This window comes from Theropithecus gelada, chromosome 3 (genome assembly GCF_003255815.1).
Source record: "Theropithecus gelada isolate Dixy chromosome 3, Tgel_1.0, whole genome shotgun sequence".
NCBI lineage: Eukaryota > Metazoa > Chordata > Mammalia > Primates > Cercopithecidae > Theropithecus > Theropithecus gelada.
This window is the reverse complement of record NC_037670.1, coordinates 135879524-135898460: the sequence shown is the minus strand read 5'-3', so window position 1 is coordinate 135898460 and position 18937 is coordinate 135879524. Positions and strand designations below refer to the sequence as shown.

General features: G+C 36.5%; 1 protein-coding gene across 6 annotated transcripts in view; it reads left to right on the top strand.

Annotated features, from left to right (window-relative positions):
• IMMP2L (inner mitochondrial membrane peptidase subunit 2) overlaps nucleotides 1-18937 on the top strand; it is an 879518-nt gene that overhangs the window by 16443 nt on the left and 844138 nt on the right. Inside the window, exon 3 of one of the 6 annotated variants that reach the window (XM_025379243.1) lies at nucleotides 12143-12210. The exons of the other annotated variants lie outside the window; for them this stretch is intronic. The gene's annotated coding sequence lies outside the window, so the exon portion shown is untranslated. The remainder of the gene's footprint in view (nucleotides 1-12142; nucleotides 12211-18937) is intronic. 6 annotated transcript variants of the gene reach the window in all.

The window sequence follows — 18937 nt, the reverse complement described above, 5'->3', positions numbered from 1 at the left end:
TTACATTAGGTATGTCTCCTAATACTATCCCTCCCCCGTCCCCCCACGCCACGACAGACCCCGGTATGTGATGTTCCCCATCCTGTGTCCAAGTGTTCTCATTGTTCAGTTCCCACCTATGAGTGAGAACATACGGTATTTGGTTTTCTGTCCTTGCGATAGTTTGCTCAGAATGATGGTTTCCAGCTTCATCCATGTCCCTGCAAAGAACATAAACTCATCCTTTTGTAGAGCCATACTTAGTTTTAAGTGTAGAATTTGTCTTTCAGCCAGGTAAGTTGCTCACTTTATTTCCTTGATCTCTTTTTCTTCCTAGTTCTCAGGTATTAAAGCTATAAGATGTACACTGTCCACACCTTTGAATGATTCTGAGTTCATTTGTTTTGCTAATTTTTCTCTCCTGCTAGGAGATGTGAGGAAAAAAGTGTGAGGAAAAGTATTTTCTGTTCAGCTTCTTTTGGAAATAAAGTAGTCGAAGGGGAATGAAAGGTATATTCTTAAAGATTGCTATTTGATTATGGAATACAGAAAATTTTGAGTAGTAGTTTATCTGAAGTGTGATTCTCTCTTGGAACATCTAACATCCTATTAGTGTTAACTTGCATATCTTTTGCTTTTAACAAAGGTGTGATTGGATCAGAAAATATAAAGGCTATACATTTGCTCTCATATAAAATTAATTTTAGGGTAATACAACCTTCTAGCTAATTTTTATCTTTGTTGAAAGTATTTTTGACTGAGGATTCTGGTTGGTTAGAAGCCAGAGGAGTCTGGTTGGTTAGAAGCCATGCTGTTCAGGCCGGTACATTGGGGATTAATCAAGAGTGGTCTTGCTGGCTTACAGAGAAGGCTTATCTCATCTCTTTGCCCAACACGTATTTTTGTTCTCAAGCAAACTAATATAGGGAAATTGGTGTCAGGGGAGGGGTTTGTTATACTAGCAGTCCCTGCCAGTTACAGGAGGTGACTAGTGTGGTGATTAGCATCAGCTTTGTATTTGAAAAGTAGAGCACACTAATATGGTTATGAATGTTTTAATAGGTAGATAACGAACTATTGCAGAAAAAGTAGTAGTTTAAAATTAATTGCAGTTTTGGTTGAAAAATGTAGTTGACTTTGTTCTGTATTTGCTTTTATATTTGCTGAAAGTATTACACCTAAAGATTATGCTTTAAATACTGTAAAATGTTTTTCTAGTATTAAGTAAATGATTGTGGAAAATGTTATATTTGAAAGGTCATGTTGATTTTCTGGCATTTCCAGTTTTACATTTTATATATACAGTTGGATTGCTTTAGCTTCTAGTTGAGTGTTAGAAGACCCAGGTAATAAATGTAGAAGATAAATTGCAAAAGGACACAATTTTTTAGAATGCACATATATTTTATGTTTCTTTTGTTTCAACAGTGAAATTTCAAATTCTAAGAGGCAGTTGAGAGTGCTGAAAGTACAGCAGGATAATAAGGACCTTCAGTAATTGTGAAGTTTAAAGACAACCCTGATAATAATTTTTATTAATTGATGTTCCATATAGACTTTGTACTTTTCTTCCTTTTCTACCCCTTCTCCATTTGAATGAGACTTGAACATTTACCTTTTACATAGTGGATTGAATTAATTGTGTATTCAGAACACTTTTCCAAATAAGTAGTATCTGAATGCTGCAGTAGCAGTTATGAAATCAATAACTCATCATGCCCTGTGTTTTATTGGGAATGCTGAATATTTATTGGGGGTTATGAGTAACTGGAGGCAGTAAAGCATAGTGCTTAAATACATAGTTTACAGGGTCAAATAATCTGGATTCAGCTCTGCTATTTACTGTCTCTTTGACCTTGGGAAGATTCCTTAAGCACTCTGAGCATCAGTTTATATCTTTTAAAATGGGGATAAAAGTAAGGTTAATGTAGAGATTAAATGAGGTAATTAAAGTAACAGTTTTTAATATTACTATGTTTAATACAGTGATATAAAATTTTAATCAACACAAAATGAATATTCTCTACTAGACTGAGGTTTTTATTTTATTAGTTTTACAACAAGAATATTTAGTTTTTTTGTTTTCCCAATTAATGCTTCCTTTAGAGTTTGTAGATTTTTATCATAATTTATGGAAGAGTAATACTGACTGATTTTTGTGAATGGCTAATCACTCTATTAAAAATGAAACAAAACCTTACTATACCACTAGCCAAAGATTTTTATATTTTATATTTCATAATCTAATATTTGTAACTGAGGTTAATATCCAAAATATAGGAAAATGTTGATATGCTTTTGACTGAGAAAAACTAGCCTTTTAAGTATTTCTTGGAGGATTCTGTTACCTCCATCTCACTTTTATTTTTAAAACTCACCTTTCATCAGGGATTTTATTATGGCTGGTTTTGCTTAACATGTATGAAGAAGTAAAATTGCCACTTTTCTTTTTAATTACTTGGATAACAATTAGTTGGTTAGGGACAGGTCTTTTTAGGTGATATGCCTAGTCTTTTTTGCAGAACAAAGCTACATTAGGTTCTGAGAAACTTTATTTTTCAAAACTGGTAGATATTAATTTAAATTGCATCAAATCTCTGTATGGCTCATGTATTTTTATCTAGCTCATATATTCCCTGAAACCTATCAAAATTGTTACTGAATTTTCTTTCTAAGCCATTTATTGTCACAGTCATTGTGAAACTCCCTAATATCATTTGATGTTGATGAGACAATAAAAATAAGTTTCTTATAAAATGGGAGAGATCAGATTATTCTCAAGGCTACTAAACTGCTGTTTAAGATGAAAACAACCTTTCTGGTGACCAGTATAAAAATAATTTAGTTTTATTTACTATTATTGGTGCTTATTTGCAAATGGAGGCATAACTTATCTCTGCTGCTGAAAGCAGGAATATATTAGAAGCTTTCCTAATGTGTTTATTAAATGAACGCAGGTATGACGTAAAGATCAGACAAGAAATTTAGCAGTGTTATCTTTATAAGTGTAAATAATTTCATGAGTATGTTGATCTTATAGCAGAAGTCAGAAATGGCCTTTGAACATGGGTGTAGTGATGATGATGGGACATATCATGGAAGATAGGTAATTTTAGTACTGTAAGGGAGGGGCCGTTCTGATATTGGAGGGTAAAGGCCTGAAGTTAGAATCATAGAATCATAGATAATTGGAGCTAAGGTCATCTATTCAAATAGATGAAATGAATTGCTTACTCATTGGCATAGCTAAGACTTGAATACAAATCTTATTTCGGACTTGGTACAAAGCATAACAGGAACAGAAAACACTTAGCCCTAGAACAGAGTGGGCACTTGGTTCTTTGGGAGGGATACATGCATGGAGAGGTAATATCAGATGAGTTGCATGGCTGTCAATACAGCCTGATCTGGCTGCTTATTTTCTCCATTGCTCTCTTGACTGGCATTTAAAGGAGTGGAATGTCATCAACACAACCATATGAAACTATCAACATTGTAAATGGGTGGTAATATAAACCGTATCTACAATTAAACAAACAGTCAGGATACATTTATTTAGCATCTGCAAATGCTTAGCAAAATTCTAAGAATTTTAGGATGTATAGAAAGGAGTGAGACAAGGCCTATGCCCTTTAGGGGCTTACAACTTAGTTGAGAAGTTACCTATAAAACGGTAACTAACAGTTTTGGGTGCCAAATGAGGGTGTGGCTAGTGAATGCCAGAGGAGTTTGGAAGTGGAAGAGGGCCTTGTAGTTACAGTGCTAATATAGGGTTTCCCAGAGAGATGAAAATCAAGTTTGGTTGCTTCTCACCTCATTAGGTCTTATGAATAATTTTATGTGTTCAGCTGTAAAGGTTTTGGATTCATGTAACTTGTTACAGATCCTGGACTTGATTGCAAGTGTTTCCCTGACTTCCAGTCAAGTGCCATTCCACAATTGCACAATGTTGTGCACAGGTTGGCAGGAGGTTTCTGTTGGAAGAAGCCCAGTTTTGCTTATCAATCTTCATTGTGTTCACTAGCAGATCAAATTCACCCCACTGGTCTTCTAGATGTTTTATGATGGAGCACCCCCAGTTTCAGTTACCTGGAGCCCCTTTTGTTTCTTGATTGGCAAAATAGCTAAAATTGTTACTTAAATATGAGTTTGGTGGATCTTTTCCTTTAAGGTGATCTTTCTACTAAGAAACTATTAAAGTGAGGTGGGATATTTGTTTACAGTATATGAAACATAGCAGCAGCTGGCATTTACAGTGGGCTTCTGTTGTTCAATTAGATTATTTTGGTGTTCTGTTACGAATCGTTAACTTGAAGATTGGTACATAAATAATGCCATTAAAAATAATAAGTAAATTTAGAAATAGCTGCATCAGAGAATAAATATAGTTCTAAAAAACCCATTTTGTTTTCCCTCCTCCTTGATATTTCTGTATTCAAATGGTATTTCTCATTTTAGCACAAAGGAAGGCCTATAAACCTGACAGTTGAATTTAGTCTAACCAAGAAATATGAAATACATTAGAGCTTGAATTATATAGTGCAAACCTCAATCCACTGCTGATTCTTTAAGGCAGTGTTTTTTTAACCTTTTTCTTTTTTTATTTTATTCTTATTTTAATGTAGTGAACCCTTCTTCAAAGAAAATCTTGGTTGGAATTCCATTATTGGAAAAAAAAAAAAAAAAAAAAGAAACAGATAAAAGCAGAGTGGCTCTGATTGAGGCAGCTCAGAGCTCTGTTCACTTAGCACCTGCTCCCCCTGGCCCTTAAGACTCCAGGGAATCATTAGGAGACCATGGAGCACAGACTGAAAACTAATTGCTTGTAAGGAAAATCTAACTAAACACTTTCTAAAAATCAGCTGTTAATTGGGAAAAAAATTCTTAATGCCTTATAGTTGAGTGGATTATGAAAGTTACTTGATCCTTCTTATCCATCTTTACTGCCTTTGGACAAGAGTGTTGTGTTATGATTTACTGAAGAAAAATACACACAGAAAAAAATCAACTTCATGAAGTTCAATATACAGATATATGTAATAATCGGCATATGTTATTTTTTTCTTTTCTTTGTTTTTTTTTTTTTTTTTTTTGGTGAGATGGAATCTCGTTCTGTTGCCAAGGCTGGAGTACAGTGGCATGATCTCTGCTCAGTGCAACCTCTGTCTCTCAGGTTCAAGCGATTCTCCTGCCTTAGCCTCCCAAGTAGCTGGGACTACAGGCATGCGCCACCACACCTGGCTAATTTTTGTATTTTTAGTAGAGACGGGTTTCACCATGTTGGCCAGGCTGGTCTTGAACACCTGACCTTGTGATCTGCCCACCTCAGCCTCCCAAAATTCTGGGATTACAGGCGCACGAACCTCTGTGCCCAGCCTTTTTTTTTTTTTTTTTGAGACGGAGTCTCGCTCTGTCGCCCAGGCTAGAGTGCAGTGGCCAGATCTCCGCTCACTGCAAGCTCCGCCTCCCAGGTTCGCGCAATTCTTCTGCCTCAGCCTCCCGAGCAGCTGGGACTACAGGCGGCTGCTACCTCGCCCGGCTAGTTTTTTTGTATTTTTAGTAGAGACGGGGTTTCACCGTGTTAGCCAGGATGGTCTCGATCTCCTGACCTCGTGATCCGCCCGTCTCGGCCTCCCAAAGTGCTGGGATTACAGGCTTGAGCCACCGCGCCCGGCCTTTTTTTTTTTTTTTTTTTTAATGAACCAGGGTCTCATTGCTCTGTCACCCAGGCTGGAGTGTAGTGGTGTGATCACAGCTCACTGCAGTTTCGATCTCCTTGGCTCAAGTGATCCTCCCACCTCAGCCTCCTGAGTAGCTGGGAGCACAGGCATGTGCCACCATGACTGGCTACATTAATTTTTTTTTTTTTTTTTTTGTTGAGAGAGGGTCTTCTTTTGCTGCTAAGGTTGGTTTCAAACTCCTGAGCTCAAGTGATCCTCCTGCCTTGGCCTCCACAGTGCTAGGATTACAGGCATGCACCACTATTCCCAGCCCACATATTTCTTTCTGTGTATATTTATACTTACAACAAAAGTATAATTTCTTTTTAAAACCACTTTCTCCATAAATATCTTCAACTGTGAAGTAAAACTATCAGGTAAGAGATGGAGATAGTCATTTGTGTGTACATACACCACACACACACACACACACACACAATTTATGGCATGTGGTTGTGCAGTGCTGTTCAATCAAGGCCTCCAGAGTATGATGTAGTTTATATGGACAGCTAAGTGGTTTATTAATTTGTTCAGTGAAACTATATTGAACACTGAGCACTTAAGTGTAAAGCACTGAAGTATAGCAGTGAACAAGTGTTTCTGCCTGCACAGAACTCACAGCTGATTAGGGGTAAGCCTGAGAAAATCAGGTGTGATAAATGCTGTGCTGGGGGAGCATAGAGTTTTATGGGAACACATAGGAAGGGAATCTAAGTCAGATTTGGAGAGCCTCAGTGGACTTCCTGATAGTGACATCTGAGCTAACCTGAAGGATGGGTAAAGCTGGCCAAAACAAAGAAAGGTGGGAAGAGTGATGTAGACAGAAGGGAGAGGTGTGTAAAGGCCCAGAGACAAGTAAAAGTGTGGCATATTCTAGAAATTGTATGGAGTTGGGTTTGGTTGAAGCATGATGTGCTATGAAAGAGTGGAACTGGCCAGGCACGGTGGTTGACACCTGTAATCCCAGCACTTTGGGAAGGTGGGTGGATCACTTGAGCTCAGGAGTTTGAGATTAGCCTGGGCAACGTGGTGAAACTCCATCTCTATAAAAAATACAAAAATTATCAGGCGTGGTGGCACATGTCTGTGGTTCCCACTACTTTGGAGACTGAAGTGGGAAGATTGCTTGAGCCTGGGAGGCAGAGGTTGCAATGCGCTGAGATCGCACCACTGCATTCCAGCCTGGGTGACAGAGTGAGACCCTATCTCAAAAAAACAAAAAACAAAAAAAGAGTAGAAGTGATGAGACTAGGAATCTAATCATAATTAGCCTTTATATGCTAAATCTAAGCAGCTTGATATTATGCTATAGAAAATGAGGGGTTATTGAAGGATTTCAAGCAAGAGAAAGTTAGGATGATTTCTATTTTTTTAATAAATGGTCACTTTGGCTCACTACCATGTTGACCTTTGGGCAGCTGTTTGGATGATAGGGTCATTCTCTGAAAGTAGAAGAACCAGAGAGTATAGAATGCTGTGTAGTTTGTCTTTCCATAACATCCCCAATTGCCTCTATCCTTTATAAAATCCATCTTTCTTCATGTTATTTTTATGGCCCTCTTAGCCTTATCACAAGGCTGGAATAATTCCAAAGAACAATGCTTAATGTTCAATATCTATATAGATACTACACAGAAATGTCTGTACTCTTTCAGTGTAGAAACTGATATGATGCCTGGCACTTAGCAGATATTCAATAAATGTTTATTGATGTGAAAGGAGTAAATACCAAAAGAAGAGATGTTGATTCATTTTTTTTTTTTTTTTTTTGGTAAGATTTCTCTGCTTTTCTTAACATGTCCTTTAGATGCAGACAATTTCAACGTCAGCTATTTCTTAACAAACTTACAAGGGTACAACCATTGTGTAATAGTACTAATGATAATTAATAAAACATTGTACATTCTAAATAGTCTTCAAAGTCACAAGCTTTTTGCTTTACTAGTGGATCTCAAATTCAATTAACAGTTGGATATGCAGATATAATATTCAAAGAATAGTGAAAAGCTTTAACTCAGCTCAACAATTATTCTTTGGAAATTAGTGTAGAAGGATAATGTATAAATTGAAAATTTTTTTTATACGTGCAAGAGAACTTCTTTTCTAACATATTTCTGAGAATGATCATAAAGGGGATTTATTTTAAAACAATATTTTAGGCGGAGCACGGTGGCTCACGCCTGTAATCCCAGCACTTTGGGAGGCTGAGGCTGGTGGACCGCTTGAATTCAGGAGTTTGAGACCAGCCTACGTAATATGGTGAAACTCCATCTATACAAAAAATGCAAAAATTAGGCAGGCCTGGTGGTGTGCATCTGTGGTCCTAGCTATCGGGAGGCAGAGGTGGGAGGATCATTTGAGCCTGGGAATTGAGGCTGCAGTGAGCCTTGATCATGCTACTGCACTCCGGTGTGGGCAACAGAGGGAGACCTTGTTTCAAAAAAAACCCCCAAAAAACAAACAACAAAAAACAACCCTCCACCAATATTTCGTATTTTATTTAACTTAGTAGTTTGTAACATTTTTTTCATGGTATTACTTACTTAAATGAAATGAAATTACCTGATTTACCTTTTGAAGCTAAAACCCATATTTTAAAGTATTGCTCAGATTCAGAAAATTAGCAGATTCAAAGCTGTTTTTCCAGTGGTTTAAACTCATTACTGACTTTATTTAATAAGTAATCAAATTTTTTCATATTTAGCCAGTGGGATCTCCAGGCAAGCTCCCATCTCCTTTTGATGTACTTCCATCTTTTTTCTAAACACTTCTTAGTGGCCAATGAAAATGTTTCAGGCTCATCTTAAACATTCCCCACCACAGACCCAGAATCAACCTTTTCTCTGAAGAATGCTGATTCTTTGGAGTAGGGAATGGTATTAGACCCTAACAATTGAGTGCTACATATACTCATTGCTACTTCTATATGGTTTTGCTTCCAGAGCCCCACAGCATTTGTCCCTGATTCCGGCTGTGTATTTATATCTCCCTTTTCCCACAGTCAGCACTGTTCTCCCAACTCATTTGCTCAATCCTACAATGTAGCTTAAGTAGTTTCACAATTGTTTCCCTTACTGTTTGCATTCCCCACCCCTCAACTTCCCAACCCAAATACCTCCCATAGTATTTGACTATATTCCCTTGGGTTGGGTATAATCAAATACTGTATCCAAAAGTTACTTGGATTAGTCCCTTTTCCTCCCCCACCATAGTTGATGACTGTTTAATTCACTCCCTTGTTTAGATTTTAAGTGTCTGATGGAGCAAAAACCATTTCTTTAGGTGTATCTCATATAGAATCAAAATCTGTGGTATAATTCAAGAATATTAATGAGATGGTTTTGCCCTGCATTTAATATCTTTCATTAGACACTCTCACTAAAACAAAGTGAAGTATGCGGTTTCTTTCTTTCCTCTTCCTCCTCTTTCTCCCTCTCCTTCTTCCTGTCATTTCTCTTTTTTGCTTTCTTTCTTTGTTTTTTGTTTCTTTTTGGTATGGAACATTTCTCTACCTTACTGCATTTTACTCAGTATAGTAGAGGCATTTCTGCTATTAATGACATATGCATTCCTGAAAAATCTTTAATTCTGCAAAATTATACCATAAAATTTTAGGGCTTGTAAAGAAAATAGGGCTAGGAACAGATCATTTGAAACCAGTGGAATTTTGTAAACAAAGCTAAGAAAATAGAAGTTGTCAAAAAAACAATAGCATTATTAAATCTCTACTGGCATTTGCACCCAGCATCACATCAGTCTTAGCCTCAATCCTTGGTTTTCTTTCTTTGTTGTAGGTCCTTAAAGTCATTCTGCTTCTAATACAGATCAATTTCATCAAAGTTGAAAATCTGCTCCAGGGTATTGATCTGTTGATTTTGTTTTATTTTAAACACAGGGGAAAATATCTTTGTATTTCTTCGTTGGTACTCTCAGCCTCCTTTAACAGTGGAAAGTCTTGAAGCCACCAAATGAGACTTTCGCTTTTTTTTTGAGACGGAGTCTCGCTCTGTCGCCCAAGCTGGAGTGCAGTGGCCGGATCTCAGCTCACTGCAAGCTCCGCCTCCCAGGTTCACGCTGTTCTCCTGCCTCAGCCTCCCGAGTAGCTGGGACTACAGGCACCCGCCACCTCGCCGGGCTAGTTTTTTGTATTTTTTAGTAGAGACGGGGTTTCACCGTGTTAGCCAGGATGGTCTCGATCTCCTGACCTCGTGATCCACCCGTCTCGGCCTCCCAAATTCGCTTTAATTGGGAGAAAACTTGCTCTTGGTTGGATCAAAACCTTCATGTACTGGGGAAAATTGAACCAGTATATGAACCAGCATAGCTTTCACATAAGACTGATGTCATTTTCCTACATATGAGCTAATTTACATTAAGAAATAGTTATTGTAGCAGAAAAAACTAATATTAATATTGTTTTAGTATATAAAGATACTAAATACCCATTACTGAAGATTTAAGTAATATGGAAAAATATACAGAATAAAGTTAAATTCCTTTCATTGCAAATAAATACTGTCATCATTTTGGTTCATATTCTTTATTATTTGACCTCTTTCTATGATGATAAGGATGACGATGAGGATGATGCTGTGTGGGTATAAAATTTCACATAAATGGGTTCATTTTAAAAATGCAATTTTCCAACTTTTTTGAAGCAGAATCTCAAGCAATATAACGATATATTGTTCTTTTTAATGATTGCAAATTATTCTGTATGTATGCCATCATTTATTTACATATTTGTGGACATTTGGTTTTTAGTTTTTCACTGCAATAAAAATGATATGTTGAATATCCTTGATCATATCTTTGCATCCATAAAATAAATTCCTGGAGTGGTATTTCTGCATCAGAAGGTGTATTCATGTAACATTTTGGTACATATTGCCATATTGTATTTGTCAGTTTGATAGCCTAAGGTGGTCTTTTGTTTTTATTTATATTGATTTTATTATCAGTGTGTTTACACATCTTTTTATGTCTTTATATACTGTCTATATTTTGTTTCAGTGAAATACCTTTCTCTCAAAATTATTGTCTTTTTTCTTATACTTTCTAAGAATTGTGTAATTTTAGAGATATTGAGCCTTCATGATTAATAAATATTATGATTTTTTAATATCTTGCTGATTGTCTTTTAACATTATGGTATGTTTTGATTTTTATGTAGTGAAATCTATCAGTATTTGTCTTTCATGTTTTCAGGGTTTTGTAAAATGTTCAGAAAGGCCTCTTTCTACCCTTAAAACACTGTTGTTTTTGTTTCCTTTTATTATTTTTATATTTCTATTTATTACATTTAATGTTTGGCTTATCTGGAATTTATTTTCTTATAATGAATTTAATAACTATCCAGCTTTGATTTTATTCTCCTTCCAAATTGTAGCTAATTGTTTCAACATAACTTGTTAATTCAACTTCTCTTCCCAATATGAATGTTGACTTTATCAAATACCAAGTTTCCTTGCGCCTTTGGGTCTTTTTGTGCTTTTCGTATTTATTAGTCATTTCTGCAAAACACATAACCACCCAAATCAGTGGCTTAACACATTTATTATCTCACACAGTTTCCGTGGATCATCAGAAATTTAGGAGCAGCTCAGCTTTGTAGTTCTGATTCGTGTTTCTCTTAACGTTGAAGTTAAAATTTCAACTCTAGCCACAGTTGATGAAATTTCACAGGTATCTTAAAACAATGTCTTCCAATTTACAGGCAAGTATGCAAAAATCAAAACAAGGCATATAAGTATGGAGAATAATCTAAATGAGATCGCAGTTCCATATGCTGTAATACTCACCATAGGCTCATTATAATACCTGGTCTTTTTGTGCAGCAGACACTTGTGTCTGGGTAATGCTGTGCTCCATCTGCTTTTATCTCCAGGCCACTCAGGATGAGCTTCTTTGTACTGTCCTCTTGGCTGTTTTATTTATTTATATATTTATTTTTACTTTTTCTTTTTTTAACATATGCTGCTAACTTGTCCTTTGTTGCCATTTCAGCAAATGTGCATGCGTGTTTGTGGGTACACTTGCACTTATAAGCTAAAAGGACCATAAGCACTCATTCTAAAGGAATTTATTTCTTTTGCTTTCACCTTAAATTGCATAAATCTTTTCCTCTGGTTTGCATCTTCAGTACTGAGTCTGCACTGTTGCTTTTTGAGCTCCCCATGGACTTGCAGCTGCCATACATGGGCTGCGGGCACCCTTCCAAATCTTTAAGCCATAGTCTGAACAGATTTTATTTTTGACAGACTAATCAGAGCCTTAATGTGCTTTCCTGATGGGGGAGCCTGTGTTTCTAATTTTTTGTATTTATCATTTTGTAAAGAGTAGTAATAGTCCCTGGGCTAGCTATAAGTTTGCTGGTTAAATTGTATTTTTCAGTCCTACTTTTTTGTGACTTTCTCTTTCCATTTTTGTCCCTTGGGGTCTAGTGACCTGGTTCTTTTGAGAAGCCTTCCTACTCCTGACTCCCAACCCTGATCAAAGGAAAGGCCATGTTGTAGGTATGACTTGAGTTGATATGGCATTCTAGTAAAGGCATTTGCATTCTAGTATAGAAAGCAATATATTTGAAGCGTGAAGAGTAGGGGTCAGGATAGGATTTTCATGAGACCCAGAAACCATGTTCTTTAAAAAAGTTTTCCAATTCTGCTTATTGTTGAGCCCTAATAAGACCCTTGTTCCATTCTGAAATAAGACCGAAGTAGGGCTGCAGTGTAAGAGAAGTGAATATGAAGCAGTGTTAGGCAGTAGGAAAAAATGTGAGGTAACAAAGTAGATAAGGAACAGCAAAGCTTGATACTTGGATGACTCTGCTTTGGAAACTGGCTGTCACATGATTGCTAGTGATATTTTTCCATTACTCATGTTATTGCCTAATGCCCACTTTCTAATATTTTTGTACCCTTCTTTTTTTAGGTTCTGAGTGTTACTACCTTTTTCTTATTTCCCCTGTCTCACTTCTTCTAAGTTTTGATTTTCAAAAGGTTCTTGAGATTTTTTTTTCTAGAGTGCTTTTTCCATTTATAGGCTTTCTTACTTTTTTTAAAGCCAATTTTGAACACAGCCCAAATGCCAAATAATGCAGTATTTTCTTCTTAGCTATTCAGTGAGTATTCCTGATGCTGATAATATATCCTTTTACTAACCCAGTGTATTATTACTTCAAGAAAAAATGGACTTACGGTGAAATAGTCCAGTATCGTCTACTTGCTTTGCTTGGGTTATGGATAAGTACCTGGTCTGTTTCATTTATACACATATTTAAGTCCTCATATTGTTAGCTTAAAATTCACATTGCCTTTAGCTTCTACTTAATGATAGCAGTTATACTTTTCTATTAAATTGGAAAAAAATACAGTACAGTGTTGAAATCCAAACTTTGTGGTTATTAGGGTTTAAAGCTTACCAAGCTTCTCCTTGCTAATGGTTATCATTTAATAGGATTTTTCTCCCTCTGTAAAAAGCTATTATTCACTGTCTTATTAATTTTTATGGTAAACTTTTTGTGGAATTTATTTCATTTTAATAACTGAAATTTGAGATTAGGCATTTGTTGTAAATGTTGTTAAATGGTATCTATTTGGAGTTACAGGATAAGGATAATTTATAGGATTAGGATGGCCTGAGCCAGTTCTTAAGAGAGTCCTAGAATATTGTTAAAGGATTTTGATTGATATGGTTTCCAAAAATATTGGAGCCATGAAGATGTCCATATTGATGAGGAAAAAAAAAAAAAAAACTAAAACAAAAAAATTCATATTCAGGCCGGACGTGGTGGCTCACACCTGTAATTCCAACACTTTGGGAGGCTGAGGTGGGCGGATCATGAGGTCAGGAGATTGAGACCATCCTGGCTAACACAGTGAAACCTGTCTCTACTAAAAATACCAAAACAAAATTAGCTGGGTGTGGTGGTGGGCACCTGTAGTCCCAGCTCCTCGGGAGGCTGAGGCAGGAGAATGGCGTGAACTTGGGAGGTGGAGCTTGCAGTGAGCTGAGATGGTGCCACTGCACTCCAGCCTGGGCAACAGAGCAAGACTCAAAAAAAAAAAAAAAAAATTCATATTCAGTCTTATGTCTCACTTGTCTTAATATATATCCTGTTCCCTAATCTGGCCAGCATTCTTGCTATCTCAGATGGGCTGTATGAATCTTCACTCTAATTATATTTTTCTTTTATCTGAGTGACTTAACAAATGTAATTTATTCTTTTATTTCCAGAGTTTTGAGGAAAAATTTTAAACATACAGAAACATTCTAAGATTTTTATAATGAACATTTTTAAACTCACCACCTACATTCTAATTCATTGTTTTTCTTTTTAGCCTTTCTCATCATGAATTTTTTTCCCTGTAATTCCAGTTCTTTTCTTCCTTTTTTTTTCTTTCCTCAGTGACTATTATGTAATTTATTCCCGTGGTCCAATTCTGGCACTAAGTCATATATTTCCTTTTATTTTGCTTAAAAAAAGAAAAAACCTCAAGACACCTGACAGTGCTGAACACATTCTTGTTAACTGGTCAATATCAGTACATATGATTGCCCCTAACTGGTCAAATCTTAGAACAGCATGAGGTTCAAAGCAGAACAAAATGATTATATATTAAGTGTCTTATCACCTAGAAGATGGGCTTTATTGGTTTATTGTCTGTAATGGACATCCTTAATTCTGTTACCCTTTTTTGATTTGTTATTGGTAGTCCTCTTCCTTAGACAGAGCTAGTGCTTTATCTGAAGAAATACCCTTTGATGATCTAGCCATTTTCTTTACACAAATGCTTATGTAAACAAAACAAATGCATATGAACATTTTGAACCTCTGGAAACCCTGCAAGGTTTCACAGATGAAAAAGTTTGCTTACTGAGATAAAGTAATTTCCACACTGTTGAATCACGATTTGAACTGAGGTCTTGGATTCAAAGCCCACCAGGTTTTCACTGACTTTCCCTCTTTGCTGATGCTGCTTCTGAAGAGCACCTTGGACAGGGTGGGGTCTGCTCTTCTACAGAATCCGAGGGAAGGGTGTGCATAAATGCATGATGTTTGCAAGTTGGAGTCCTTACCAAAAAATCAGGAAGCCTTTCTGAATTTCCATATCCTAGTTGTGTCCTGGTTGTATTTTCTCTCTACATCAGTTGTACTAGAGCATGACCTTCAAATTCATTTGATTTTACGTATTGCTGACTTAAAATTGAATACATCAGTTTTAACCTCTCTTCTCTTAGTATCCAGATGCTTACCAGTTTACCAACAGAAAGTCACAATTATCTCCATGAAAGAAGCAATTTTATAGGGCGTAGCTTCATCATTGTATCAGTGTTGACTTCTTTATTGGGTATCTTTGCCAAAAAATGACTAACTTTATGCCTTACATAATTACATTTCTCCTCCTTTATTATTTTTGACTGGTTTTCCTCTTTCTTTCTTATTTCTTTTTTTGTGTATGTGCCATTTTGGTCTTTCCTGGGAATTTTCAAGTGAGAACTACTAACTCAGACAAGACTGAAGATAAAGAATTTGAAACTGGTATTCATGTTCTAAAGAGTACTAAGTGTCTGTTTATAAAACATTATTTACTTATAATGTGAAAGGAGCAAGGTAGTCCTGAAAAATTTTTTTAATTGCTCTCTATAGATTACTTGCCAAGATCTGCTTCCATTGGAACCAAAATTGTTGTAATTTATCAGTTTTTCTTTTTTATCCTTGTATTAGTCCAGATGTGTCCAAATGTTTCCTGATTTTTCACATGCTTAGGCTCTGTTTACCAAGCCAGGTTATTGGTACCAGGGGCTGCTAGAAAGATCCATGGAGGATGACAGCTGGATTATGTGTGGTCATCTGCTTGTTTCTTGTGATCTTGTCACAGGTCCCTCTGGGGAGGAACTATGGCTTGGTCAATCTGGTGTCTTAACACAGTGTCTAGCACAAAGTTGGCACTTAATGTTGAAAGAATGAAAATGCAAACTCCACATGGAGAAAGGACCGTGCTGGCCTTGTTCTATTTCACATATGTATCTCTTAGCACAATTCCATGGTGCATGGTACGTATGTATATACTGACCGATTCAGGCATTGTATGTCAGATTTGCTTGGATCCCCACTCTTGTGTTCTCTGATATTCATAGTTTGATGATTTCCTCTTTATAAATAAAATCTTGATTGTGTGTAGGCTTATGATGATGATTGAAAGGTTACATTTTACATAAGATACTGCTTTATAACTTATTATTTTCCTCTTACCTTCAAACCTCCCACACAACTTTTAAATAGTTTTTATAATTAGGATGACTTGTGGTGGATTTATCCACCTGGTTGCCATGGATGAGTGATTGGTGACTTTGTACAAGCTAAAATATAAGCAGACTTAAGAACAATTTTAGATGAATTAATGCATGATCAAGCCACAAGTTGTTATGGGAAGGAGAGAAATTTACAGTGTGGGTTGTTATGTGGTTGAGGTCAGCATCACCAAGAAACTCTCACTTGTAAGTGCTGTATGCCAGGTGGCAAATATGATTTCACTTGATTCTGAAAGCTTATTTAAAAGGTATTCTCAGTTTAAGTACTTCAGCAATGAACCTGGTGTACTTACAACTTTAAGCAATAATTTTCTCAGGAGCAGTGTTTTGAACCTCAATAACTTCCATAGTTACAAGAAGAATGAGGTAACTGATAAAGATTATTCCCTTTTTGCCAGGGATGATTTTAGTACCTCATTGTTATTGGTTAGATGAAATTTTTCTCAGAGGAAGTTGGGGCTAGGTACTTATTAGTGTGGTGGTTTTAAACATTTAAAGTGTATACAAAAGACCGGATCATCTGAATGATTCTTTGGCAATTTACATAGACAAGGAGATGCATTAACTTTGCCAATATGTGAATGCCATAAAACTTTAAGAAAATTATTGGATATGACAACATAGAAATGTTGTGTTCATTTCTTCATGTATGTATGGCTTCTTTAGTATTTACATGATAGAAGCTTTTAACAGTGTTTTATTATTATGAAATACAGGTGCCCCTCACAATTCAGATAAGACAGCACTGAATTGAGCCTTTTCTTTTCAGCCTCTGAAAATAGCAACCACTTGTACCTTGTTTCCAGGGTAGCCTTTATTGCCCTTGCTTCCTTGGCTTGGAGCAGGATCAGCACACTATCAGACTGACACATCTCCCTCATGCTCCTTTTTAATCTCTCAGAAAAACACTTGCCCTGACTTTGTTGGGCAGGGGATGGTAGCAGTGCTCTGGTCAGCAGTCAAGTTGTGGAAATGAGAAGTGAAAGAGCAACAGTGTTCACGTCTTTATATTTAAAATGTTCTTTTACATGATTTGCACTGGTTTCAGCTCCCTCACCATTGTGTCTTTTAACCAGTTGTTCAATAAAATTAATTCTTTTTTATTTTCGACACTTAAAAAAGTCTCAAACCATAAAGGCAACTTCACTTTTTCTTAGTCAATAATGATCTCAGTATATTTTTTTAGTATCTGCTAAAGTTCTTAAGAAACAATTAAAAACAATAAAAAATTATAGAAATAAAGCATTTTGGCTTAGAAAGAACCTTAGGTATTACATCTAACCCTTCCTCCCCCTCACTTTTTTTGGAGACAGGGTCTTGTTTGGTCACCTAGGCTGTAGTGTGGTGGCACAGTCATAGCTCACTGCAGCCTCAAACTCCTTAGCTCAAGCAGTCCTTCCATCTCAGCCTCCCAAGTAGATAGGACTACAGGTGTATGCTACCATGCCTGGCTAATTTTTAAATTTTTAGCAGAGATCGGAGTCTTGCTGTGTTGCCCAGGCCTCGAACTCCTCACTTGAGTTCTTGCTTGGCCTCCCAAATAAGCCCCTTCTTGTTACACATGAGGAAATAGGCACAGAAGTGACTTGTTCAAAGTCATGGAGCTGGTTATAGACAGACACAGATTATCCACCTCAGGTCTCCTGAGTCTCATTACCATGCTCCTTTTTGGGTACTAGTGACTAAATGGAGTAGAAGTAATGTAGGAGAACATTACTGGAAAAGAAGAGGAAGCTCAAAATTCAGGGAATGTGAATTTAATGCAACTTTTATTAATGTTTCCCCCTAATTTACGTTTTAATCATGCATACTACCTTATCACTAAGATAGCTGTGGCATCATACTTGGAAGCATTCTGTTTCTATCCTGCAGGTATCCTCAGCTATTTTGTGAAGGTCCATGCATGCAGGGTATGATGAACAGCAAAGAGAAGACATGTTTCCATTCTGTGCCTCTTAAAAGTAGTGAACATTTGACAGAACTTTCCAGAAGTTTCCAGAAATATGACAGCCTGCATTGGCTGCATAAACAACATTATAGTCAGTTAAATATATTGATTGCTGCATAAACAGGAAATAATCTTGCTCAGTGTTGTTTGTACTACTTAGAGCAGCAGAGACTGGAGTGAGAGTGTGGTTTGTTCATTGTGATGGGATAGAGATTAACACTAGTGTTACCCCATATTATCTGTATATCAAAGTGACTTCCTAGGGCAGATACCATCTTTCTTTTTTAGAAACCAGCTAAAGTTCAAAGAAGAAAATAGTAATCGTCTCTATTCCCAGCCTCCAGAATTAACCACTGTTAGCATTTTGATGCTGCTTTCTTCCTTCTTTTGGTATACTTTAATAACTACACAAGTAACATATGGGTGGTTATTACACAATTAAAACAATATAAATAATATTCAATTTAAAATACTTTTATGTGCACATATAAATGTATGTAGAAATGTATTGTTTATTGAAAGTTTTTGAATGGTACTATACTATATGCTTAGCCATCTTTATATCCTCTGTACTTAGCATTGTTGCTTGATAGTAAATAAATGCTTACTGAATTAAAAATTCACGTAATAAATTTTGTATATACTCTATCCAAACTGAACTTATTTTAGTTTCTTAAACAGCTACATTTTATTTTGCCCCTAGGCCTTCATATATGTTACTGCTTTTACCTGAAATGCCCAGGTCTTCCCTCAAATGCCATTTTTTCGGGGGTGGGGGTGTAGTGGGGCAGGCCTTCCTTGATCATTTTCTGATGAATAAGACAGCCTTGCTTCATGCTGTCGTGCTTCAGGGCTATCGTCCCTTTTTAATGCTCATCCATTGGAAATAATTGTTGAAGGGCAGTCTTCCTTGGTATATTGTAACTCCTTGAGGGCAGGGAGCACATCTGCTTGTTTGCCAAAAAAAAGTTTGAGG